Genomic DNA, 27,924 nt, shown 5'->3' with positions numbered 1-27,924 from the left:
TCCACGGAGCCGATGGAAACTGAGGCCACCGGCGAGGAGGATGCACGCGGCAACACTGACGATGCCGCCGCCACCGAGGAAGAGGCCGGCGCTGACGATCCTGCCGACGAAGAGGCCGCCAGGGCTGCTGGCGCAGGAGCTGGCGAGGGGTTCGGCGATCGCACTGACGACCCAGAGGGCGCAGGAGCGCAAGGCGCTACACCGACCGCCGACCCCTTCGCCGCTGATGCCGCACCGGGCTCCGAAGAGCCCCAGTCCGGCGCCTACTTGAAGGCCGGCGAGGGTGTCTTCATCAGGCTTCCCTGGGCGTCGAGCTCCAGGGCGCCGGTTGAAGGAGAGGAATTTGACGGAGAAGTACTCGCCTCTGCTGGGCTGACAGTGGTTGACGCACCAAACAGCAGCAGCGGCGAGACCAAAGAGGAGCAGCTGCTCCAGAAGTTGGTGTCGCTCTACCGCGCCCGACAAGAGAAACTGGAATCCCGGGAAGCGCTTGTCGTGCAGGCGGGAGTTGACATAGAGAACCATGCGGAGGAGCTCTAGAGCCGCAACCAAGAGGCCCTCCGGTCCATTGCGGAGGAGAGGGCGCAGCTTGTCGAGGCGCAGAAGGCCTTCCTCCTCGAGAAGGCAGAAGCTGAGGAGCAACAGAGGCTTGCCGCTGAAGAGATGTCCACCCGGGAAGGTGCAATGACACAGCGGAAAGTCAATCTAGACAGCTACGAGGAGGAGCTCGCCGCACGCGAGCAATCACTTGGCGGGGTGCTCAAATAAGCGAAGGATGCTGCCGCAGCTGCCGAGGCCGCCAAGAAGGAATTGGAGGTGAAGATGACGTAGCTGGAGGCTGATTTGAAAGGGAAGGATGAGGAGCTTGCCGCACTCCAGCGCGAACGCGAGAAGGATGCCCTCGCTCATGGCGATCTGCAAGTTCAACTCGCCGATAAGGTCAAGGAACTGAACGCCGTCAAGGACTCAAATGCTGATCTGGAGCTGAAGCTGGTCACGTTGACTGAGACGCTGGACGGCGCCAAGAAGCGAGAGGATGACTTGAAGAAAGAGATCAAGGGCAACGAGGAGCTGCTGACGAGGGCCGCCGAGACTCAAAACACCTTCAGGGCTACGGTGGAGCTCTGGACGGAGGGCCTCGTCAACATTGTTGTTGTCATCGACGAGGAGCTGACGCAACTGGACTTGGCGGGCTTCGGGTACTCCTCCGACGAGAACCTCCAGCCCAGCGCCAAGCTTACTCTGTTCTTCAAGGGCGTGGCGACGGCTCTCCAGCAACTCCAGGAAAGGATCCCGAAGCAGCTGGCCGACGAGTCGCGCTCGATCTGTGCCGGAGTTCTGGAGAAGGTGCTGGTGAAGGTGGCCTTCCGCAACCCAGGCCTCAACCTCACCAACGTCCTCAAGAGGCTGCCGGCGGACGCCGATCTTGACACACTCAAGGCCCTTGTCGCACCCATTGTGAACAGGGTGAACGAGGTCAAGAGGGTTGACGACGGTCGCGTTGATTAGGCCGCTTGTTCTCTCCTTTTTCTTGCCGCTGCTAGACATGTTACGGGAACAATCCATTAGAGCACGACAAGGTTATTATTGTAATATAACTTTATTCTGGGTAGTACTTGCTATGTTATTTCCTTTACTTCATTCCCTCCTTTGTATGTTTTTACCCTACGCTTTTAGGGAACTTGCCGGCGCAGGCACCTTTGCCGCGAGCGCTGAGTGCGGAACATCAGCAGCCTGCTGGCGGTGTTGCCTCCGGCAAGAAACCTTGTTGGAACTAGTCGCAGCACACTTACATTGTTGAGCGGACTTGAAACAAAGTAAGGGCGCAACCAGCCACGAGTCGGTTCCTCCGCGCACAGGTTTTCCATACAAAGCACGGTCGTTCAAGGAGAATAACTTAAAGAAAAATCTCAAAACTAGCTGTGCTAAAACTTTGGCAACTTATCTTTTCTGTCGTCTGCGTCCCGGCAAGGCTATACTTTTTTTGAACGACGCCTGGTCCACACCATTATCTCCTTCTCCCCCCCCCAGTGAACTTGTGGGCGAAGGAACCTTCTTTTTGAGGAAAAGAAAGAAGAGAAAATAAAGATATGGAGCCTTAAGGCTCGTTAATGCTTACCGGGGGCAAGGGCTGCACAAAGTGTCAGATAATACATGCAAAAGAAAGAAAGCATGAAACTTGACAACGTTTGCGGAGCATATGATCTTTATTTAAGCACGGGGTCTGCACCCGGCTTTGTACAAACGGTTACATGCAACAGCGGCAAGGCTTGTACAAAAGGTGGTTGCCGGAACAGCAGGTTCCGGCAACCGCGCCTTATGGGTAAAACTTTTGAAGATGCTCTATGTTCCAAGAATTGCTCACCGGAAAGCCATCTTCGGTCTCAAGGCGGACAGCGCCAGGCCTAGTGACTCGTTTCACCCTATAAGGGCCTTCCCACTTCGGCGTCAACTTGTTGGAATTCTTGGCGGATTGAACGCGCCGAAGAACAAGGTCGCCTTCCTCGAGACTTCAGGCATTAACTTTGCGGCTATGGTAGCGGCGCAAAGCTTGCTGGTATCGAGCAGCTCGTACAGCAGCCTGAAGACGATCTTCCTCAAGGAGCAGCGCGTCATCTTGCCGCAGCTGCTCTTGCTCAAGCTCATCATAAGCGAGCACTCGAGGCGATCCGTATACGAGTTCCATGGGGAGAACTGCTTCTGCTCCGTAGACAAGAGCAAAAGGTGTCTGGCCAGTGGCTCGATTTGGCGTCGTCCTGATCGACCAAAGAACCACCGGCAGCTCCTCGATCCAGTTCCTTCCGCACCTGTGCAGCCTGTCGAAAGTTCTGGTCTTGAGCCCGCGCAGCACTTCAGCGTTTGCCCTCTCCGCTTGACCGTTGCTTCTCGGGTGAGCAATAGAAGCGAAGCAGATCTTGGCGCCAAGATCTTGGACGTATTGCATGAAGGTGCGGCTCGTGAATTGTGTGCCATTGTCGGTGATGATCCTGTTAGGGAGCCCGAAACGGCAAACAATCGACCTGAAGAACTAGACTGCTGACTGTGCCGTCACCTTCCTCACTGCTTCCACTTCCGGCCACTTTGTGAACTTGTCGATTGCAACGTACAAGTACTCAAAGCCCCCGACAGCTCGGGGAAAGGGGCCGAGGATATCGAGCCCCCAGACCGAAAATGGCCAGGATAAAGGGATCGTCTGGAGAGCTTGAGCTGGTTGGTGTATCTGCTTGGAGTGGAACTGGCACGCTTCACACTTGGTTACTTGCGCAGTTGCATCTTGGAGGGCTGTCGGCCAGAAGAAACCTTGCCGGAATGCCTTGCCGGCAAGTGCTCTTGCGCCAATGTGGTGGCCGCATATGCCTCCATGTATCTCCGCCAACAGCTCTTGTCCATCTTCCCGGGGAATACACTTCAATTTCACTCCGTTGAATCTTCTTCTGTACAGTATGTCATCGACAAACTGGTACATACTTGATTGCCAGGCTACTCTCTCCGCTTCTTCTTGCTCTTCGGAAAGTTCTCCTGTTTGAAGGAAACGGACAATCTGTTGTGCCCATGCTGGAGCTTGTGGCTCGACAACAAGGACTAAAGGCACGTATGCTGCTGCGGGAACATCCGCTTCTACGGCAAGAATCTGCGGTTCAGCCGGAGCGTGATGTTCCCCGGCAAGCTTGCCGGAGCAAAACTTGTCGGGGGCGTCTGCTTCAACGGAACAAACCCTAGGGCTTATCGGAGCAGACTGCCCCTCAGCACTCTTTGTGTTGATTTTGGGGACCTTCTTGGCGGCGGCTTCGGGGAGCTCTGCAGGAAAATAGTCACCAGAAACCAACCTCCTCTTCTTGCTCTGTCCAGTCGACGGTGTTACAGATGGTTGAGTACGCTTGAGCACAAAAATTCCTGGTTCCACAGGTAACTTGAGTGCGGCGCACTTTGACAGGCCGTTTGCAATATCATTCTGGGCTCTCGGAACATGTTCCATCCGCAGGCCGTCAAAATGTTCTTCCAACTTTCTCACTTCGTCAATGTAAGCTTCCATCAACGGACTTTGATAATCTTTGTTTACTTGGCGGACGACAAGTTGTGAGTCACCCCTGACAATGAGCTTCTTGATCCCAAGGTCTGCAGCGATTCTGAGTCCGGCAAGCAAACCTTCATACTCTGCAGTATTGTTTGTTGCTTGCTCCTTAGGAAAGTGCATCTGGACCACGTACTTGAGGTGCTCTCCGGTGGGTGCGACAAGAAACACGCCCGCACCGGCGCCTTGCAGCGAGAAGGCACCATCAAAGTGACCCATTCTTTGTTTGCCTCCTTGACGGGGATTCTCATTTCCGGAATTTCTTCATCAGGTGTTGGCGTCCATTCCGCTATGAATTCTGCCAATGCTCGGCTCTGGATAGTTGAGGTACTCTCAAACTTGAGGCCAAAGCTTGACAGTTCCAGTGCCCACTCGACAATCCTGCCTGTTGCTTCTGGATTTTGCAATATCCTCTTCAACGGAAAACGAGTGACAACTGTGATCTCATGTGCTTGAAAGTAATGACGCAGCTTCCTTGAGGCCATGAGAAGGCCGAAAAGCAATTTCTGCACACCAGAGTACCTTGATCTAGCCCCCTGCAGAAGGGAACTGACAAAATAAATTGGGCGCTGCACCATTTTCTTCTGTTTTTCCTCTTGTGGCTGTGCTGATTCATCCTTGTCGGGACCAGAGCTTGTCGGAGAAGCCCCCTGCTTGTCACTGGATGCGCTTGCCGCGGCCACTGGCTCATCATCCGCCTCCCTCTCCGCCACTAACGCAGCACTAACCACTTGATTGGTTGCCTCTAGATACAGCAGCAACTTCTCTTGTGGCTTAGGTGCGACAAGTATTGGAGTGGAGGACAGGTATCTCTTCAAATCCTGGAGCACGGCCTCCGCTTCCGGAGTCCATTTCATCGGACCTGCCTTTTTCAAAAGTTTGAAAAATGGCAGGGCGCGCTCCGCGGACTTAGAGATGAACCTGCTGAGAGCAGCTATTCAGCCGGCAAGCCTTCCCACATCCTTGACGCGCTTTGGTGCTTCGATCTGCTCAATGGCCTTGATCTTGTCGGGATTGGCTTCAATCCCCCGCTGAGATACAAAGAACCCGAGAAGCTTGCCGGAAGGGACCCCAAACACACACTTCTCGGGGTTCAGCTTGAGATTGATCTTGCGCAGATTTGCAAAGGTCTCGTCCAAATCCTGGATCAAAGTTGCTTTGTCCTTGCTCTTGACCACTATGTCATCCATGTAAGCTTCTACATTTCTGTGCAACTGCGGCTCAAAAGCATGACTGACTACTCTTGCGAATGTTGAACCGGCATTCTTTAGTCCGAAAGGCATCCGTACAAAGCAGTACGTGCCACATGGAGTAATGAATGCGGTTTTCTGTTCATCCTCTTCTGCCATGAAGATCTGATGATACCCTGAATATGCATCAAGAAATGACAGCAGATCACATCCGGCCGTGGAGTCAACAATCTGGTCAATGCGTGGCAAGGGAAATGGATCCTTGGGACAAGCTCTATTAACATCAGTAAAGTCAATACAAAGCCTCCATTTCCCGTTCCCTTTGCGCACGACTACAGGATTGGCCAACCACGTAGGATGGAGCACTCCTCTGACAAGGCCTGCTGCTTCCAACTTCTTGATCTCTTCTGCAATGAATTCTTGATGCTCCACTGCTTGTTTCCTGACTCTCTGCTTGACGGGCCGCGCGTGAGGACAGACGGCAAGGTGGTGCTCAATCACTTTCCTGGGAACACCGAGGATATCAGACGGTTGCCATGCAAACACGTCGACATTCGCCCGCAGGAAAGCAATGAGCGCGCTTTCCTATTTAGGGTCAAGCGTGGCACTGATGGTGAAGGTACCACCAGTGCCGTCCTCCTTGGCGGCCACTTTCTTGGTCTCTGGTGAAGCTGTCTTTGCCTTCTTAAACTTGCCGGTGGAGCTCGATGGTGCGTCCTCGACGGTAGCGCAGCACTACGAAGAGGTGCACTTGCCGGAGTGGGCATCAGAACTCTTGCCGGACTTGGTCTTCTTCGTTCCCCTGGGAGCTTCAGCGGTAAGTGACTTGCGATCTGTTACGGCTGCTGCTTCCCGGTAGATCTTGTCGGCGCAGATAAGAGCATCCTTCTTGTCTCCAGGGACAGAGATGACACTTATCGGGTCTGGCATCTTCAGCATGTTGTATGCATAGTGAGAGGCTGCCATGAATTTGGCGAGTGCTGGACGGCCGAGTATCCCATTGTAAGGCAATGGAAAGTCAGCAACGTCAAAAGTGACCCTCTCAGTCCTGAAGTTCAACTTGCTGCCAAATGTCACTGGCAGTGTAATCTTCCCCTTCGGCTTGCTCCTTCCCGGGTTGATTCCTTGGAAAGTGTCGGTCTCTTCGAGCTCGCTGTCGGGGATCTGGAGCTTCTGGAGTACCGCGGAGGAGATCAGATTCAAGCCGGCCCCGCCGTCAACCAGCATCTTTGTGACCTTGAGGTTGCGGATAGTTGGTGAAACCAACATCGGCAAGCACCCGACCACAGTTATGCGATCAGGGTGATCCTCAACATCAAAGATGATGGGCGTGCTGGACCACTTCAGAGGCTTGCGCGACTCAACTGACGGTTCTGCTGCATTAACCTCCCGCGCCCACTGTTTGAGCTGGCGGTGCGAGGTATGCAGAGAAGCACCGCCGTCGATGCACAAAACCTCTGTTGCCTTCTGAAACTCCTGCTCGTCGGCCTCATCCTCATCCATCTCTTCATCTTCGTCTTCATCTTCATCCTTGTCGCGGCCGTGGGGAGGCCTGTCTCCTTGCCGCTGCTTGGCCTTGCCGCGGCGCCCTCCCCGGCCGGGACATTTCTTGTCGGCTCCCCCAGCACCTTCTTGGGCCTTCTCCTTGTCGCGTCGCTCATATTCAGCCTTTTGCAGCTCGAAAAGCTTCTCGACCTTCTTGCAACTCTGGAGATCATGGCCCTTGGTGCGGTGGATCTTGCAGTACTGCTTGTTGGCGCCGTCCTGCTTGTCGGCGACCGCCACAGCCTCCTCGCCGGAGCTACCAGCTTTGGCTTTCTTGGCGCCACCTCCGTTGCCGGACTGCTCGACAACTAGCACATCTTTGCCTTTCTTCCTCCTGTTGTTCCGCCGCCGGTTTTTCTTTGCCGAGGCAGCATCCTCGCTATCAGATCCTCCTGCTTCTGTGTTCTCTCCGGGGAGTTTCCTCCCTTCTTCAGCACGTGCACACTTGTCGGCCAGGGCATATAGCTCACTGACGTCTCTGATCTTGCACATCGCCATCTCCTCCCGCATCCTGCGGTTTCGCACGTTCTGATGGAACGCGCTGATGATCGCGGCAGGGTGGACATCTGGGATGTCGTGCTATACACGGCTGAATCTCTGAATGTATTTACGCAGGGACTCTCCTTCCTTCTGGGCGAGCAGATGAAGGTCGCTCTCTTGGCCATGAGGCTTGTGGCCGCCTGTAAAGGTGCCGACAAACTAATGGCATAGGTCCGCCCATGAGGAGATGGAGTCGTCCGGCAAGTGCATGAGCCACGATCTGACATTGGGCTTGAGCACCAGCTGGAAGTAGTTGGCGAGAATCTTCTCGTCGCGCCCCCCGGCCGCCTGCACCGCGATGGTGTAGATGCTGAGGAACTCCGATGGATGTATCCTACCGTCGTACATCTCGGGTATGTCTGGTTTGAAGTTCTTGGTACTGGGCCACTGGACTTGCCGCAGCTCACGGGTAAACGCAGGGCAACCTACCGCGTACGGCAAGTCACCTGGTTCCCCTGGCGCATGCATGTCGACAGCGGGCCCAGCGCGCTGGTCGGACTGACGCTGCGCTTCTCTTCGGCGCTCAATGCGGGTTCGAGCGTCTTCTTGATGCCGTTCTTGAAGAACTTGGCGCTGATCGCGACGAGCTCGCGGATCTGACGACGCGGTGGAGTCACTGTCGAGGTTGACCCGACGAGTCAGCGATCTTGGCCTTCGGGGCGGAGAGTGCATGGAAGTTGCACCTCCTCTGGTCTTGTCGTCATCGGCCCGCGTTTGGGCGTCTCGCCGCGGTTTCGACGTGCTTGGTTGCCGAGGAGTGTCGCCGTTGGCGAAGCCGATGAGGCTCTGAATGGTGGCCCTCCAATCGTCGATCTTGTCCGGCGCCGGAGGGTAATCCAGGAGCAGTTGGGCTCGAGCCAACGCTTCTTCTGGAGTCTTGGGCGGTGGTGGCGAACGGTGCGAGGAGCGGGATACGCTCGAACTTCTAACTGGGTTAGAAGGAGCAGCATCCCGTACAGGCGACCGCGCCACGCTCATGTCGGCGTGCTGCCGTGCATGCTGGCCTTGAGCGTCCTGACATCCACCAGCTCGGCCTTGCTCCAACGCAAGCACGGTACTAGGAGCACCATGGCGTGGTCGGTCCCGCGCCTCCTGAGAGGGGCGTGGTGCATGTACGGACGCCAAAGTTTGCGGGGCCTTGTCCTTGGATCTGGTAGCATAATGAGCTCCCTCGTCGGCGCCCGTTCCTCCGTCGGCATCTACCCCACCACCCATTTGCTCCGGTGGTGGTGGGAGCAACGTGGACGGAGCAGCCACCTCTGAAGTCTTCTTCTTCGGTGTCATGTCGATGAAGATGTTGATGTAGCGCGCGCGAACGCCGGATCAGGTTCGCACAACCTCGACGCCCCCTACCTGGCGCGCCAAAGATGTCGTGGGAAACGAGCACCTATGGGGCAGGGACCCCTTCTCGGTCCGGCAGGGAGCGGAGATCGCACGAAGAGCAGATCGAGGCGAGCACACGAGCGGATTTACCCAGCTTCGGAGCTCTCCGGAGAGATAAAACTCCTACTGCTGCTTTGCGGTGGTATTATGTTCTTGCTCAAGAGCGTGAGCGTTCTGTGGTTTCGAAGGAGTCGAACCCCCTCTACGTTGCGCATGGGCCTCCTTTTATAGGCTAAAGGGGTCACCGACAGGTGGCAACGCAGTCAGGGGCACAAATGTAAAAAGGGGGGTTGGTACAACTGCTGCTACAGAATCCTACCTAACTCTGACGGCAGGGGACAAGGGCATTTAATGCCCGTCCGGTCGCCCAAACAGTGCAGAAAACGACCGTTTGGGGCGCCACCGCTTGCCACGATGGTCTTCTCGTCATCTCCACTCACCACCTTGCACCGCTTGGCTGCACAGCTTCCCGCCACGTGCGCCTAGAACGGTCCTGCGGTGACACGGCGACGGATGCGCTGGAGCGTAGGCACAAAGTGGTGGCTTTGCCGCGGCAAGCGCCTTGCCGCGGTCGTTGTCTTGTCGCGCCCGGAAGCTTGTCGCTCGCCGGGTCTTGCCGGGACGCGCGGCGCGTCGCGGCAAGTTTCTTAAAATGCCTTGGTTGGCCTTCCCGGCAAGCTCCTCTTGTCGGGGCCTTGTCCTTCCCGGCAATCTCCTCTTGCCGGGGTCTTGTGTTCTTAGCTTAACACTTTGTTCTTGAATGGCATCAAATAGGAACTACGGAGGATCTTGGCGGACACCCGGCAAGCCTTGCCGCGGGACGCTGCGACTGCCCGTGCACAAGTTCGGGATACTAAGGTACCCCTACTTTAGTACACCGACAGGCTTCCTTATAAATGTCGCGCTCCTTGGCTTCCACGCCCAATAATGGCCTTCTTCCACGCGTCGCACGAATGCGAAAAGCCAGGGTATCTTTTACGTTTTACCCCCTAGTTGTGCAAATAATCTGCCTATAAGAGAGGCAAGAATCCAGATCCAAATCACACTATCTTCCTTCCGTGAGTACTCATCGGAGCGCTTCCGACCAAGAATCCATTCCAACATGGACCGTCGACGCGGCTCCTCTTCTCGCGCTCCCAGCCCTCTGCCAGGAGATTGGAGGAGATGTTCTGTCCCGCACAACGAGCTGGTGACGCTCCAAGCGGAGGGATATCTCCCTCCGGCCTTCATGGTTCCGGTTCGTGCCGGGCTGGCCACCTACAAAGGTGGGAAGCAAGCGGAGGCTACCCCAAGTCCCAACAAAGGGGAGCGGGTATGCTTCGTCCCCTATCTGATAAGGGGGCTCGGATTTCCTGTACATCTGTTCCTCCGCGGGCTCCTGGAGTTCTACGGACTCCAGCTCCATCACCTCACGCCCGCCTCTATCCTGCATATTGCGGGTTACGTAGCTCTTTGCGAGCTATTCCTGGGCGTCGAGCCCCATTTCGCGTTGTGGAAGAGGTTGTTCTGCCTTGTACCCCGCTCTCACGAGGGGTCCATATATCAAGTGGGCGGTGCCGAAATATGGCGCATCGCCGGGACTGGATATCCATCCGGAACCCCTAAGAAGGCGTCCGAAGACTGGCCTTCAGAATGGTTTTACGTAGAAGACGCTCCGCTGCCGGACCCTGTTCGGATCGGCCTCCCGGAGTTCAGTAATGCTCCTCTGAAGAAACGCCTTAGCTGGCGCCCAGGGAGCCCCCAGCTGGAGGAAGACAAGAGCGTCCATTATTTGATGGGTCGGATAAGGTTACTGGCCCATTCCGGGTTGACCATGATTGGAGTCATGGCAACGTGCATTATGCAAGGGGTGCAGCCGCTGCAATACAGGGGCCACCCTATGTGGGATTTCAACGGGGAGGACGATGCCACCCGTCATGGCCGCAAAGGGTCGGGATCAACCGAAGAACTGGCGAAGATCATGTCCGGCCTATACAAGGGGGAGAAGGAGGATTTCCTCCAGACGACCCCGTTGAATGGTTTTTCCATGAATAACCCTCGGCCTTGGGTAAGTGAACACTTTGTATGCCCGACCCATGCTTTCAAAGTTTAAGTTTCTTATATCATGCTTTCGACGCAGGAGCTGTGACGGATTGTGGAGGGCATGCTTAGCCCAGCTCCGCAACCCGAGGATCAGAGAGATCCCAGGATCCGGCCTCCGAAGAGGACCCGGACATTAAGGTGGAGCTAATCGACGGGGTGTTCCACCAGCTCAGCATGGATAACGCTTTAGTCGCCATTACGGCTGACTACCCCAGACTATATCCGGCTTCCCAGGTGACTGCGACCGAAGTCCTGACACCATTATTTCTTCCTTGCTCATTTCTAACCACCGTATACGATGGCGCTTTGCAGGAGGCGCCTTCAAGGCGAGAAGCCGAGCCCACAGCGGCTGACAAACAAGGGTCAGTCCGGCCCAGTAGGCGGAAGAGGAGCGCGGCGCGGGTTGAAACGTCGCCGCAAAGGTATAGCTCATGGTCCGTTATTTAAAGCAACGTTCCTAGGAAGAGTTTGAATGCTCATGACTTTTTGTAGGCGAAAAAGCGTCCGCCGGACTGCGGGCGTAGAGGTTGCCAACCCAACCTCTACCAGCCAGGTTCCAGCACCTGGTCTGGAGGGGGAGGCGAGCGCAAGGCGCGAGCCGGATACTCCTCCAACGGAGGATGCCGACAGACTGTCCGCCACCAAGTCTAAGGTGGAGAGCGCCATGAACCACAGGCGCCGCCGGACAGTTTTTCGTGACGCGTGCTTCTCCCCTGAGGCGTTGAATGCCTTTAACGCGGGGGACGCGCACCTCCGTGCTGCTCAAGATGGTTTAACCAGAGCTACGGAGCAGTATGTAAAAGACATACGGGTAAGAGAATTTAATAGTTGTATATGCCAGTAGACCCCGAGACTTAAAGTAGTTATATTAACTGATTTAAGGATCATTTGAAACGCAGGATCTTACGGAGAAGAATACCCAACTGTCTCAGGAGCTGCAAGAGTGTAAAGCCCAACTCGAGGCCGCACTTGCTGCCGCAGGAGGAAACACAGAGACCCCTCCTGGTAACACATTATTTTAAAAAGATAAGTGGTGTGCAGCGTGTGCGCAAGTCTAATAATGACATTGCAGGTGCTGCCGGACAAGATCCGGACAGGCAGGAACTACTGCGCCAGCTGAAGGCCGGTGAGAGGGTGCTGAATAGGGTGCAGCAGGAAAGGAACAAGCTCCAGGATGCCCACGCCCAGCTTGGAGAAGAGCTGAAAGGTGTTCGGGCCGAGCTGTCTGGCTCCGTTAAGGAGAATCAGCGGCTTCGTCGCGGCATCTATAGTAAGTGCTTGAGCGAACTCCTTTGAAAAGAAGAGTTCGGCGAGGAAGTCAATTGACAAAATATGTTTGTAGGTATACTCACAGGTCGCCCTGCAGAGGAGATGCCCGTATCAACGGGTGATCAACTTCCCGAACTGTTGCAACTACTCGAACGAGTTCGGCAGGCAATGAGCGGCGTCGTCCAGGCTTTATGGCCAGCCCTCTCCCTACCCGAGGGCCTTGAGGAGCTTGCAGAGAAACTTCAGGGAGTGCGGCAGCGCTTCCATTTATGGAAGATTTCGGCCTGCCGCCAAGGTGCCAGGGAGGCCTGGGCCATGGTGAAGACGCGGTACAAGAAGGCGGATCCCAACCACATGGCCGAAGTCGGACCTGTGGGGCCTGATGGGAAGGAGATCCCTGTGAGCTTAGTATACGGCCAAGTAGAGTTGGCCGCTAAATTTTCCCAACGGGACTGTAAATTAGACAGCCTGTTAGACGGGATTGAGGAGGAATACAGTCAGTCGATTTGACAATGTATTTTAAAATGACATGTAAAATGCCTTCTAGCCAGATTGTAGATCGTTTGTCTTTGCCGACCTTTTCGCTTCGACCTCGGGATCCTAGAGTCCGGAGTGTCTCCGAATACCTTCTCGGTTAAGAAAGAACTGGGGCATGCATGGAGACCAGGCGTAGGGGTCATTAGTGCTTTATCAGACAAGTGCCCAACTAGTTATGTTATATTACATGGTTAGTAACAAACATCTTCCAGGGAGAATAGTTCCGTTAACGGTTCCTTTCCCTGGTAGGCATGCCCTAAAGTGCATGTCCGAACTGCGAAAAGAGCAGAAAAACATCTGGGGGCAGATAAATAAGTAGGTAAAAAATCATCTTTCAAGTCACCGACCGAATATTCCCTTAAGAACGCTAGCTTTCGGCTTCACCCAGTCTGAGGTACACATCCGGCTGACCCGGCAGTAACAATCGCAGAGGTGCTCCCTTTACCTCCTAGCCGAACAATCGGGAATGTAGGGGTAAGCACAGGAGCCAGGCAACCCAGCTTGGCCAAAACTTAAGTCATATCGATGCATATAATGGTGAATAAAAGGTAAATGTGGAAGTTTGACACATGTGCTCGGCATGAAGCCCTTATAATTAAGCTTCTGGTAAAGAAGCACCCAGGTATAATGAGTGCAGATGGCACGTCAAGTGTGTGTGAACAATGCGCAAGTAAGCCTTTTAAGGCTTTGATGAATAGGGGTGAGAGAAAAAAGAGAAACAAAAGACAGCTGAAGTGTAAAAATTTGGACGGGGGAAGGGGACGAACTCTTAGTCCGACGCTAGGCATAGAATCTTCGGAGGCGGGCTGCGTTCCATGGGTTAGGCTCGAGTCGGTTGTCCGACACATTTCGTAGACGGTACGCTCCGCCGGTCAAGACTTGATCGATAATGAAGGGGCCTTCCCATTTGGGCTTGAGCTTGTCCTTTTTCTTGTCCGGCAGGCGTAGAACTAGTTCACCGACCTTGTAAGTCCTGGCCCGTACTTCTCTGATTTGATATCTTCGAGCCTGCTGCTGATAGAATGCGGAACGAGCCTTGGCGATGTCGCGTTCTTCCTCCAATGCGTCCAAGCTGTCCTGCCGATCCAGTTCGGCTTCTCTTTCTTCGTACATGTGCACTCGAGGTGAGTCATGAATGATGTCGCAGGGCAGAACTGCCTCTGCGCCGTATACCATAAAAAAAATGTGTGAATCCGGTAGTACGATTGGGCGTTGTCCGCAGCCCCCAGAGTACGGAGTCGAGCTCCTCTACCTAGTGCGTGTCAGATTTCGTAAGGGACCGCACTAGTCTGGGTTTGATGCCGCTCATTATTAGACCATTTGCTCGTTCCACTTGACCGTTGGTTTGAGGATGATAGACTGAAGCGTAATCAAGCTTGATGCCCATATTTTTACACCATGATTTAACCTCGTCGGCCGTGAAGTTCGTGCCGTTATCGGTGATGATGCTGTGGGGGACACCATAACGGTGTACTACCCCGGATATGAAGTCTATCACTGGTCCGGACTCTGCCGTTTTAACTGGCTTGGCCTCTATCCATTTGGTGAATTTATCCACCATGACCAATAGGTACCTTTGCTTGTGGGTTCCCCCTTTAAGGGGTCCAACCATGTCAAGCCCCCAGACCGCGAACGGCCAGGTAATGGGTATAGTTTTGAGGGCGGTGGGTGGCATATGGCTCTGATTAGCAAAGAGCTGACAACCGACGCATCTTTGGACTAAGTCCTGAGCATCTACCCAGGCCGTGGGCCAATAGAATCCTGTACGGAATGCCTTTCCTACAAGGGCCCGAGCTGCAGCGTGGTGTCCGCCTAGTCCGGCATGAATTTCAGCCAGAAGGTTCCGCCCTTCCTCTTCGGAGATACACCTTTGAAGGACTCCGGTTGCGCTTTTCTTATAGAGTTCTCCCTCATGGACCTTGTAGGCCTTGGATCGCCGAACTACGCAGCGGGCCTCATTTTGGTCTTCAGGAAGTTCCTGCCTAAGCAAGTAGGCTAGGAATGGCTCTGTCCACGGGGCAACTACTGCCATTATGTCGTGGGCTGAAGGTGTTATTTCAACGGCTGAATCGCCGATTGTGTCAGATTGCTCTGTGTCAGTTGGTGCGGCTTCTTCCGGTTTGTTATTGCCGGACTCCTCTTCCCATAGTACGGATGGATTAAACAGCCGTTCCAGGAAGATATTTGGAGGGACAGCGTCGGCCGCTTGGTTGTTATCCCTGGCTACGTGGTGGAATTCAAGTCCTTCGAACCGAGCTAACATTTTAAGGACAGCGTTACGATAGGCTGCCATTTTCGGATCCTTGGCGTCAAAGTCTCCATTTACTTGGGATATTGCGAGGTTTGAGTCCCCGCGCACCTCTAGGCGTTGAATGCCCATGGAGATTGCCATCCGGAGGCCATGTAAGAGAGCCTCGTACTCGGCTGCGTTGTTGGAGTCCGTGTACATTATCTGGAGTACGTATTGGACTGTGTCCCTGGTTGGGGACGTCAATACGATGCCAGCCCCCAATCCGGCCAACATTTTGGAGCCGTCGAAGTGCATAATCCAATTGGAGTATGCGCCGTACTCTTTAGGGAGTTCGGCTTCAGTCCACTCAGCGACAAAGTTAGCCAAAACTTGCGACTTTATAGCTCGCCGAGGTTTGTAAGTTATATCAAAGGGTAAGAGCTTGATGGCCCATTTTGCAATCCTGCCCGTCGCGTCGCGGTTGTTTATAATGTCATTTAGGGGTACTTCGGAGGCCACTATTATCGAACACTCTTGGAAGTAGTGTCGGAGCTTCCGGGATGCCATGAACACCGCATACGCTATCTTTTGATAGTGCGGGTAACGGGACTTGCAGGGAGTTAAAACAGTGGATATGTAGTATACTGGTTTTTGAAGAGGGAATTTATGCCCTTCTGTCTCTCGTTCAACGACGAGTACCGCGCTTACAACTTGATGTGTTGCCGCGATGTATAACAACATTGGTTCGCCCAGGTTAGGCGCGGCCAGGACTGGATTTGTTGCCAATATGGCCTTTATTTCTTCGAGTTCGGCAGTGGCAGCATCCGTCCACTCGAAGTGTTCGGTGTGTCTGAGGAGGCGATAGAGGGGCAATGCCTTTTCTCCCAAACGGGAGATAAAGCGGCTTAGAGCCGCCATGCATCCAGTCAATTTTTGTATCTGTTTGAGGTCTTTTGGAATATCCAGCTATGACAGAGCTCGGATCTTGGCCGGGTTCGCTTCGATTCCTCTACCGGATACAATGAAGCCCAGGAGTTTTCCGGCTGATACGCCAAAGACGCATTTCTCCGGATTCAGCTTGATGTCATATGTTCGGAGGTTGTCGAATGTGAGCCTCAAATCTTCTACTAGAGTTTTGACATGTTTGGTTTTGACGACTACGTCGTCTACGTATGCCTCTACTATTTTGCCGATCTGGGTGGCCAGACATGTCTGAATCATGCGCTGATATGTTGCGCCGGCGTTTTTAAGTCCGAATGGCATCGTGTTGAAGCAGAATGGTCCATATGGAGTAATGGATGCCGTTGTGGCTTGGTCCGCTTCCTCCATCTTGATTTGATGGTAGCCGGAGTATGCGTCCAGGAAGCACAATGAATCGTGCCCTGCGGTAGCATCGATTATTTGGTCGATGCAGGGGAGGGGGAAGGGATCCTTTGGGAAGGCCTTGTTGAGGTCTTTAAAATCGACACATAGGCGCCAGGATTTGTCCTTCTTTGGTACCATTACCAGGTTTGCTAGCCAATCCGGATGTTTGATGTCTCTGATGAATCCGGCTTCCAATAGTTTGGCTAGTTCTTCTCCCATTGCCTGTCTTTTTGGTTCGGAAAATCGTCGAAGAGCCTGTTTGACCGGCTTAAACCCTTTTAGGATATTTAGGCTATGTTCTGCCAATCTCCGTGGGATTCCCAGCATATCTGAAGGGTGCCAGGCGAAAATGTCCCAATTTTCCCGAAGGAATTCGCGCAGTGCGGCGTCTACATCCGGGTTCAACTGTGCCCCGATGGAGGCCGTCTTTGTCGGGTCCGTTGGATGGACCTGGAATTTTACTATTTCGTCCGCTGGTTTAAAGGAGGTGGACTTGGATCTCTTATCGAGTATCACATCGTCCCTATTCACTATAGAGCGCAGCGCGGTGAGTTCTTCTGCCGCTAGGGCTTCAGATAGTGCCTCCAGGGCTAATGCGGCTGTCTTGTTTTCGGCGCGGACTGCTATGTCCAGATCACTAACGAGAGTGATTACTCCGCCGGGCCCAGGCATTTTGAGCTTCATGTACCCATAATGGGGTACGGCTTGAAAAATTGTGAATGCCTCTCGTCCTAATATAGCGTGATATCCGCTGTTGAACGGGGCCACCTGGAACGTGACTTCTTCGGACCTGTAATTGTCCGGCGTGCCGAATACCACATCGAGTGTGATTTTTCCGGTGCAGCGCGCTTCCCGGCTAGGGATTATTCCTTTGAAGGTTGTGCTGCTTCGCTCAATGCGGCTCCAGTCTATTTCCATTTTTTGAAGGGTTTCCTCGTAGATGAAGTTTAATCCGCTGCCGCCATCCATGAGTACCTTGGTAAGTCGAAAGCCGTCCACTATTGGACTAAGCACCAGTACGGCTGGTGCTCGGGCCGTTCGGAACTTAGGTTCGTCGCTGGCGTTGAAGGTGATGGTTGTGTCGCTCCATGGATTTGTTGTTGCTACTTGGTAGACTTCGGCGAGGCTGCGGATTGTTCGTTTCCGCATGTTATTTGATGCGAAAGTCTCGAAGACTGTTGATACCGTACCGGTGTTGTTGGAGTGGTATTCCGGGGCTAGAAGCTCCTCGCCACTTTTGGCCACCTGCCGTAATATCCAACATGATCGAAGGCTATGTGTTGGGGTGGCGCCCTCTGTACTGTGAATTTTACAGGGTCCGCCAAGCCATCCCTCCAGTACGGTTCCGTGCCCTTTATGGGGTTTTTGCTTTTTGGTTTTTGTAGCTGGTGCCTGAGTGTAATGCACCCTTTTGTTGCAGACTAGGGTTGTATTCGGGGCCGGATTGTCCCAAAATTTACTTTCGGTTTTCCGGAAACTCTCCATCGCACAGTACTTTCATACTATGGACGCCAGGTCGGCGAAGCGTGTAACTTCGCGATGGCTGATGGTGTTCAAGATTCCCTTGTTCGTGCAATTATTGCAAAAGATTGAGATTGCGTTCTCCTCTCGGCAGTCCTTTATCCTGTTCATAACCAGGAGGAATCTGGCCCAGTAATGATGTACTGTTTCAGCGGGCTCTTGCTGGATTAGAGATAGTTCGCATATGTCTGGGCGGGTGGGTGGAATTAATTCCGAAGCCCTACCCATCTCGAGGCTTAAGGGCCGAGGAGTTTCCGAATTCGGAAGCTTGGATTGCTGGATGTTGTCCAACGAGTCCGGTCTGATGCCTGACTTTAGGTTTAGTGCTTGATCGAAGTCCGCCCCTCCACGGGAATCCGGCATGGAGGGTTCGGGAGCCCGGACATGACTAGTTTTCAATACAGGAGAAGAGTCGCCGTGTTGTTCCTCTATCACTGCAACATGGTGGGTGACCTGGGGAGAGTTAATCTCTCTCAGATCGGTTTTAAGCCCAATCTGATCGTAGTCTGTAGCAACTCCCAGGGCGGCGATGCGATCCAAGAGCTCGTTTACGGACGAGAGCTCTATTGGATCCAGCCGCTCGGCGAATTCCGAGCTGACGTGAAGATTGCTTTCGACGACCTGAGAGGTCATTGTCGAAGCGGTGGCCGGACAGGCGGTCATGAGAAAACCACCTAGCCGGATAGTTTGGCCGGCGGCCAAGGCTCCTTTGGCGAAGATACCGTCCTTGAAGACGGGAAGAGGCATCCTTCTTATCGGCGACAGCACAGAGGAACTCTCAATGAAAGCACCAATGTCGGTGTCAAAACCGGCGGATCTCGGGTAGGGGGTCCCGAACTGTGCGTCTAGGCGGATGGTAACAGGAGACGAGGGACATGATGTTTTACCCAGGTTCAGGCCCTCTCGATGGAGGTAAAACCCTACGTCCTGCTTGATTAATATTGATGATGTGTATTACAAGAGTGGATCTACCACGAGATCAAGGAGGCTAAACCCTAGAAGCTAGCCTATGGTATGATTGTTGTAATGGATGTGATGTCCCACGGACTAAAACCCTCCGGTTTATATAGACATGGGGAGGGCTAGGGTTACACAGAGTCGGTTACAATGGTAGGAGATCTACATATCCGTATCGCCAAGCTTGTCTTCCACGCCAAGGAAAGTCCCATCCGGACACGGGACGAAGTCTGCAATCTTGTATCTTCATAGTCTTGGAGTCCGGCCGACGATGATAGTCCGGCTGTCCAGACACCACCTAGTCCAGGACTCCCTCAGCCGCCATGAGGGTTCCCATGTCGTTGTAGTGGCGCTTGAGCCGTCCCAACTTCATCTTCAGTGACTTAAACCGGTAATTGCGCTCCAGTGTTATAATTGCTTGACCAGCGTTAATTCGGTCGGACGAGTGCAAAACTTCTGAAACCCGGCGTACCCAATGAGTTGTTGACTCGTTCTCCCCTTGGACACAAGCATCCAGATCCACAATGGACATGGGCTGTTTGCACGTGTCTTTGAAATTGGCTATAAACCGGGCCTTCAACTGATCCCATGACTCGATGGAATTAGCTGGTAGATTTTTCAACCAAGTACGGGTCGTTCCTTCCAACATCATCGTGAAGTACTTTGCACAGGCTGCTTCATCTACATCCAGCATCTCCATTGCCATCTCATAACTCTCGACCCACGACTCAGGTGGTTGATCCGCCGTGTAATTCGGCACTTTGCGCGGACCCTTGAAATCTTTGGGCACACGCACATTACGGAGAGCCGGAATAAGGCACGGCACTCCCCAGGAACTGAAGGCAAGCCCGGTGCCTCGGTCAACTGACGTTGCTGGCTGAACCGGGGCGGGTTGATAACGACCCAAAGCGGCATCCCTTCGTGCACTGCCATGATCCACCACATCTTGAGCATTACGATGCCGCGCGCTGCTAGACACTTCCGGTTCATCCATACGCCTGCTATGGCTTGGGCTCGGACGAGGGGTTGAATGAATTCTATCCCAGCTATACGAGTAAGCCTACTGCTGCACCATGGCGGTTTGAAGAAGGTCTCTTGCCCGCCGCATTTCAATTGCTGCTATTGAATCGCCCTCCATCGGAATGGCTGCCAGGCATGACGCTGCGGCAATCATGTTATCCATTGGGCTCAAGAAGTGACCCGGTGGTGTAGACACGTATTGCGGCGGGTTATCTATTCGTTGGGGTGGCTCTGCTTTCCGTAGTTGATCTGGAGCTGTCCTAGGCGCATCAGCCCGGTTTGTAGCTACAAGATTGCTCGGCCCAGCGCCTGGTATCTAAAAGAGATTTAACCCTTCGTAAACCAGCGGCAGACAAGACCGGTACTTCCTTCGCATCACATCCTCTGATGCGGTCCGATCCAGCATGAGATGGTAATTCTGCGCCTGTATTCGCTGTGACTGGGCATCCAAAGCGGCCCGTTCTTCAGCCATCCTAGTATCCTCAGTTGCCAGGTCCTCCTTAGCTTGTGTTATTTGGTCCTTCAGCTTTGCAACGTCCGCATTGTGCTGATCCCGTGTCTCCGGGGTGACTGTCGCGGTTAACAAGGTTGCCCAGGCGTCCATCAAACCGGAGAGGACTTGCGCCAGTCGGCGCACCAGGACTCCTGCCGCGGCTGCTGATCCGGTATTCATCGCTGCGGTAGATGAAGACTGCAACGTGGGCTTTGTTCCGGCCATGTAAATAGCAACCCGACTTGGCGGTTCAAGGAGGTCCGGAATACTATTGCCATCGGAATATCCTTCGAACACACCGCTACGAACGCATGCTTCACGGTGGGCTTGACCCGGGCTGGACTCGCACGCTGAGCCATCTCAACGAGGTCGGTGTAGATGTCCGGCTCAGGGCCCGGTTCTCCGATCTTGCCGATGAAGACGTGAATTCCGCCAAAGGGGACCTGGTACCCGTACTCGATTGAGCTGGCCTCGGGGCCCCATCCTTCGTTGTTGATGTAGAGCTTGCCGCGACGACTTTTTGTCATCCGTCCGATCACGTACCCCTTAAGTCCTTCAGAGCAGCCCTTCAAGAAATCGACACCATCGTGCGATAGCCCCACGGTGGGCGGCAACTGTCGTGGAATTAACACGTCCGATGTCCTCATGAAAGGACTTAGTCGTAGAGCCATCGCAACGGGTTAGCTTGAAGGGGTTAAAGCGGACAAGGGACACGAGAGTTTATACTAGTTCGGCCCCTTCGATGAAGGTAAAAGCCTACGTCTAGTTGTGATGGAATTGATTGGATTTCGATGACCAGGGAGCTAATATGCTTACCAGGATCTCGAGTTGTTGTCTGTTGTTCTTGAACCGCGGCCAGGTCGTCCCTTTATATACACAGGTTGACGCCCGGCCGGTCTACAGAGATCCAAACCGACTCATACAAAGTGTTCGGTTCGGTCTCTCCTTCCCTAACTTACATTACAAGTTACATAGTCATGGCGGTTTACCACTATGGGCCCTAATCCACCTTTGGGCTTTTATGCCTGTAAGCTCGTTTAATAACTTCACCATCTTCTGGATTCTTCATGGGCTTTGGCATAGTCGAGGGTGAACCGGGCCCTCCTGGCCGATTTATACTCAGTAGCTATATCCCCAACACAATAGATGGCGTAAACGACAACGATGCTACGATGGAGATCAAGGTGTCGCGCTAGTGACGATGGTGATCACGACGGTGCTTCGGAGATGGAGATCACAAGCACAAGATGATGATGGCCATATCATATCACTTATATTGATTGCATGTGATGTTTATCCTTTATGCATCTTATCTTGCTTTGATTGACGGTAGCATTTTAAGATGATCTCTCACTAAATTATCAAGAAGTGTTCTCCCTGAGTATGCACCGTTGTGAAAGTTCTTCGTGCTGAGACACCACGTGATGATCGGGTGTGATAGGCTCTACGTTCAAATACAACGGGTGCAAAACAGTTGCACACGTGGAATACTCAGGTTAAACTTGACGAGCCTAGCATATACAGATATGGCCTCGGAACACGGAGACCGAAAGGTCGAGTGTGAATCTTATAGTAGATATGATCAACATAGTGATGTTCACCTTTGAAAACTACTCCATCTCACGTGATGATCGGACATGGTTTAGTTGATTTGGATCACGTGATCACTTAGATGACTAGAGAGATGTCTGTCTAAGTGGGAGTTCTTAAGTAATATGATTAATTGAACTTAAATTTATCATGAACTTAGTCCTGATAGTATTTTGCAATAAGTTGTAGATCAATAGCTCGTGTTGTTGGTTTCATATGTTTATTTTGATATGTTCCTAGAGAAAACTATGTTGAAAGATGTTAGTAGCAATGATGCGGATTCGATCCGTGATCTGAGGTTTATCCTCATTGCTGTACAGAAGAATTATGTCCTTGATGCACCGCTAGGTGACAAACCTATTGCAGGAGCAGATGCAGACGTTATGAACGTTTGGCTTGCTCAAAATGATGACTACTCGATAGTTTAGTGCACCATGCTTAAACGGCTTAGAATCGGGACTTCAAAGACGTTTTGAACGTCATGGACCATATGAGATGTTCCAGGAGTTGAAGTTAATATTTCCAGCAAATACCCGAGTTGAGAGATATGAAGTCTCCAACAAGTTCTATAGCTAAAAGATGGAGGAGAATCACTCAACTAGTGAGCATGTTCTCAGATTGTCTGGGTACTTCAATCGCTTGAATCAAGTGGGAGTTAATCTTCCAGATAAGATAGTGATTGACAGAATTCTCTAGTCACCATCACTAGGTTACTAGAACTTCGTGATGAACTATAGTATGCAAGGGATGAAGAAAATGATTCCCGAGCTCTTCGTGATGTTGAAATCGACGAAGGTAGAAATCAAGAAAGAGCATCAAGTGTTGATGATTGACAAGACCACTAGTTTCAAGAAAAGGTTAAAGGGAAAGAAAGGGAAACTTCAAGTAGAATGGCAAACAAGTTGTCACTCCTGTGAAGAAGACCAAAGCTGGACCAAAGCCTGAAACTGAGTGCTTACACTGCAAAGGAAATGGTCACTAGAAGCGGAAATGCCCTGAATATTTGGTGGATAAGAAGGATGGCAAAGTGGACAAGGGTATATTTGATATACAGGTTATTGATGTGTGCCTTACTAGTCTTTATAGTAGCCCCTGAGTACTTGATACTTGTTCGGTTGCTAAGATTAGTAACTCAAAACAGGAGTTACAGAATAAATAGAGACTAGTTAAAGGGGAAGTGACGATGAGTGTTGGAAGTAGTTCCAAGATTGATATGATCATCATCGCACACTCCCCATACTTTCGGGATTAGTGTTAAACCTAAATAAATGTTATTTGGCGTTTGTGTTGAGCATGAATATGATTTGATCATGTTTATTGCGATACGGTTATTCATTTAAAGTCAGAGAATAATTGTTATTCTGTTTACATGAATAAGACCTTCAATGGTCATACACCCAATGAAAATGCTTTGTTGGATCTCGATCGTAGTGATACACATATTCATAATATTGATGCCAAAAGATGCAAAGTTAATAATGATAGTGCAACTTATTTGTGGCACTGCCATTTGGGTCATATCGGTGTAAAGCGCATGAAGAAATTCCATAAAGATGGATTTTCGGAATCACTTGGTTATGAATCATTTGATGCTTGCGAACCGTGCCTTTTGGGCAAGATTAATAAAACTCCGTTCCCTGGAACAATGGAACGAGCTACTGACTTATTGGAAATAATACATACCGATGTATGCGATCCGATGAGTGTTAAGGCTCGCGGCATGTATCATTATTTTCTGACCTTTACATATGATTTGAGCAGATATGGGTATATCTTCTTGATGAAACATAAGTCTGAAACATTTGAAAAGTTCAAAGAATTTCAGAGTGAAGTGGAAAATCATCGTAACAAGAAAAATAAAGTTTGTACGATCTGATCGTGGAGACGAATATTTGAGTTACGAGTGTGGTCTTAATTTGAAACAATGTGAAATAGTTTCACAACTCACGCCACCTAGAACACCACAATGTAATGGTGTGTCCGAACGTCGTAATCGTACTTTACTAGATATGGTGCGATCTATGATGTCTCTTATCGGTTTACCACTATCGTTTTGGGGTTATGCATTAGAGACAGCTGCATTCACGTTTAATAGGGCACCAACTAAATACGTTGAGACGACATCGTATGAACTATGGTTTAGCAGTAAACCTAAGCTGTCGTTTCTTAAAGTTTGGAGTTGCGATGCTTATATGAAAAAAGTTTTCAACCTGATAAGCTTGAACCCAAATCAGAGAAGTGCGTCTTCATAGAATACCCAAAGGAAACTGTTGGGTACACCTTCTATAACAGATCTGAAGGCAAAACATTCGTTGCTAAGAATGGATCCTTTCTAGAGAAGGAGTTTCTCTCGAAAGAAGTGAGTGGGAGGAAAGTAGAGCTCGATAAGGTAATTTGTACCTTCTCCCAAATTGGAAAGTAGTTCATCACAGAAATCAGTTCCAGTGATTCCTACACCAATTAGTGAGCAAGCTAATGATGATGATGATGAATCTTCAGATCAAGTTACTACAAAACCTCGTAGGTCTTCCAAAGTACAGTCCGCATCAGTGTGGTACAGTAATCCTGTTCTGGAAGTCATGTTACTAGACCATGATGAACCTACGAACTATGAGGAAGTGATGATGAGCCCAGATTCCGGGAAATGGCTTGATGCCATGAAATCTGCATATGAACATCATAGTCAGCAGTTAAGGGCGTTATTGACATTTCACAACACCCACAATTTCTAAAACTAACAAATAATAGGGTAAACAAACAACCAGATACTGATTTTTAGGAACCAAAGTCACAGCTGATTCTTAGGAATTCATAGCAAAGTGATTCTCAGGCAGTGGCGGAGCCAGGGGGACGAGCAGGGGTCACCCCCCCCCCCCCGGCCTTATGACTGGTGTTTTGTTTCACTCTTGCCGCCCTAGTTCCCCCCCCCCCCCCGGCCTTATGCCTGGTGTTTTGTTTCACTCTTGCCGCTCTAGTTCCCCCCCCCCCCCCGGCCTCATGCCTGGTGTTTTGTTTCACTCTTGCCGCCCCTAGTTCCCCCCCCCCTCCCCCCCCCCCCCCCCCCCCGCCTCCCAATGATCGAGCGAACATCCAACAGGTACGTGTATGTAGCGAACCCCCCCCCCCCCCCCCCCCGTCTCAACGTGAAGAAAAGAAAAGGCCCATGTAAAAGCCCATGTACTTGGCCATATTGGCAAATTAGCTTCCGCGCTAGTCTCCTGGAAGTTGCGTTCTCCCGTGATTAGTGTGTACGTGTGATTAGCGCCACTGCCGCTGTCCCGTGCCATGCCGCCCACCTGCCCATGATTGCTCTCCCTGCTCTGTGCTCACCATCTGGTTCAGACGGTGGGTAGTCAACGCAGCCTAATTCGCTGCTCAAGCCAAGGTTAGCACATCAGACTCTAACCTTGTTTTATTTGATTATTTTTTGCATCAGATTTTTTTTTTCTCAAGTTGCCCCCCCCCCCCCTTTCCCTCCTCAAATCCTGGCTCCGCCCTGAGGAATATGTAGCCCAAACAAGGGGGGCTGAATCTGTCGTAAAGTTGAAATATTTACCATGTTCGTAAAAGGATGAATCAGCACCATGCAGCGGCGCCTACTTCCCACGTACTGGTGCCCCACAAGTCAGACAGACAAACAGCCTCTTCAAAAACCCACCAATCGAGCGTTCGAGCGCACAGACCACGAGCTGCACCTCCGCGACCCGCGATGCTCCCTTACGCAACGGTGTCCGACGCGGAGGCGGCGCTGAGGCGCACCATGACGCGCGTGGAGGCGGATGGTTGGGGCCTAGGGTCCGTTGCTCGGGTGGACCAAATCTGGGCCCGAGGCGGATCGGAGCTTCCGCTCCGGGTAGGTGAGGATGGGCGTGGTCCGGGTGGTTGTCGGTCGTTGCGCTCTTCAGGATCCCCAGTTGGGATGGGGCGGCACGGCTATTACGGTTTGGCAGCGGTGCGATTCTGCGGTGGACGTCTTCTGCGTGCGGCGTGGTTTTGGTTCATGGTGATGGACGTCGTCTGGCGCGTAGGTATGAGGGGTTGACTTGGTCTGCGTTGGCTTCCTTCGCGTTGTGCTCTTCGTGTCTGCTGCTTGCTCATGGCGTCGGTCCGAGTTGGGCTCTTCGGGTGTTGTTGTTTCGTCAGACGGATTGGCTCCGGCGGCCACGGGCTTGGCGTGGTTCCAGGTGCTCGGCGACGGCCGCCGGCAGTCACTAGGTTGCATCCCCAAGGTCCACTAGGACCGACTCGGGAGGCATGTGTGGGTGCCTCCTATTGTGGAGGCGCTAACCCAGATCCGGTGACCGATGTCTGGTTAGGAATGAAAAGTGGTCCCTTTCACCCCTACTACCGTGTCAGGGGGTCGTGATGTGGATGGCCGGTGGTGTCCGGGACCATGGATGCCCGGGCGGTGGTCCCGGATCGTGGGCCTCACGGTTGGCTTTCCGGCACGCTCCGTGGTGGCTGTGGTGACTCTACTTCTTGGTCGTGTGTGCGGCAAGGGGTGGAGTGGTGGGAGGCTCTGGTCTACCCTGACAGTGCCCAGATCTAGGGTGGATGTGTTGGACCTCGTGGGGATAGTATTCGGAACTCCTCTTGGTGGCGTTGACGAGTGACCGAGCGAAAGCGCCGCGCCATCTGGTGCCGGCGTCGGTGGCGTCTGTCGGTGCCGCTTGCTTCTTGGAGTTTTCGTCATGGGTCTCATCTTGCCAGAGCTCCGGATGAAAACCTCTGTCTGTTCTTGGACTCGGCAATGACGACGTTTTATGCCGTCACCTTCTCGGGGGTGTTGTCGTGGAGCTCAGAAGTCTCCGGCCAGGTCTCGGCGAGGTGTTAGCTTGTTCTAGGTTATTGTTGTATCTTTTGATCTGCTTTGTAAGAGAGTCTCCTCATCACTATGTATTGTTCGGCCGTGTACTTTGTTATGTTGCTTTATCTATAAAGCGGGGCGAAAGCCTGTTGTTACGAGAGAGGTTTATACACATTGTCATTTTCTTGAGCTCCTCTGCAAGGCTGCCTACTTCCACTGTAAGTTAGCGTTGATTTGCCTCGTGTCATCAGATGTTGGGGATCCGGATGGGGCTACCGCTGCCGTCGGGCGGGGAGATGGCGGCGCAGCTGCTCATGTACCTGCTTGTGGAGGACTATCTCAGCTACTGGGTCCACCGGCTGATGCACACCAAGTGGTGCTACGACAACATCCACCACGTCCACCATGAGATCACTGCACCCAACGGCTTCGCCGCGCCATACACGCACTGGACCGAGCTGCTCATCATCGTCGTCCCACCGTCGTCGGCCCGGTCATCGCGCCGTGCCACATGATCACCTTCGGCATCTAGTTCATGATAGTGCCTAGTTTGGCCATCGAGACCCACTGCGGGTAATACTCTTTCCATGCTGGACTGCAACTGTACTTTTCAGTAAGAATAAGTTCCCTGTATATAAATGGATTCTTATTTCCAAATGCAGGTACAACTTCCCGTTCAACCCGACAAAGCTTATCCCGTTCTGGGGAGGAGCAGAGTTCCACGACTACCATCACTACTTGGGAGGGAACTGCCAGAGCAACTTTGCAACTGTGTTCACGTATTGCGATTATCTCTACGGGACAGATAATGTATGCTTCTTGTTACTTGCACAAACTTCTCAACTTGCAATCCGTTAAGCACTCTTTTGCAGAAAACTAAACACTACCTTTTTTTTGGCTGTAGGCCTTCAGACGCCACAAGGCAGGCCAAGCAAAGGTATACTTGTTCTTCCCCACATGACGCCATTACATTTTTTAAATTAGAAAACTGACAGTTTAGCGTGGATATATATAACTTGTTTTTCACTTAATTTACTCAATGGATAGCTGAAGATGGTGGCAGAAAAGAATGTCGACAAATGAAGGAGAAAATTGAGGGAAAGAACACTAAGCATTACATACCTTCAGATGATATGCTCCGTAGGATCATTCTGATCCTGGCTCGTGATACTGTGCCCTGCCCGTGATATGTATGATATTCATATACAGTGCGTCAGCTATTAGAAGACGGGCAGATCAGTGTTATCTTCCAACATCGATCATTTACTTACTATTTAGCTTGTGTGCTTCCCGGTTGTAATGATGGATAGTTAAAATGATTTG

The 27,924-nt window shown here is 52.1% G+C and overlaps 1 pseudogene; it reads left to right on the top strand.

Moving 5' to 3' along the window:
• Nucleotides 1-12: 12 nt before the first annotated feature.
• Nucleotides 13-27,684, top strand: LOC123115073 (very-long-chain aldehyde decarbonylase GL1-10-like; annotated as a pseudogene).
• Nucleotides 27,685-27,924: the final 240 nt, after the last annotated feature.

Source organism: Triticum aestivum, chromosome 5B (genome assembly GCF_018294505.1).
Source record: "Triticum aestivum cultivar Chinese Spring chromosome 5B, IWGSC CS RefSeq v2.1, whole genome shotgun sequence".
NCBI classification, from domain to species: domain Eukaryota; kingdom Viridiplantae; phylum Streptophyta; class Magnoliopsida; order Poales; family Poaceae; genus Triticum; species Triticum aestivum.
The sequence above is the reverse complement of the archived record's forward strand: the minus strand, read 5'-3'. Positions and strand labels throughout refer to the sequence as shown.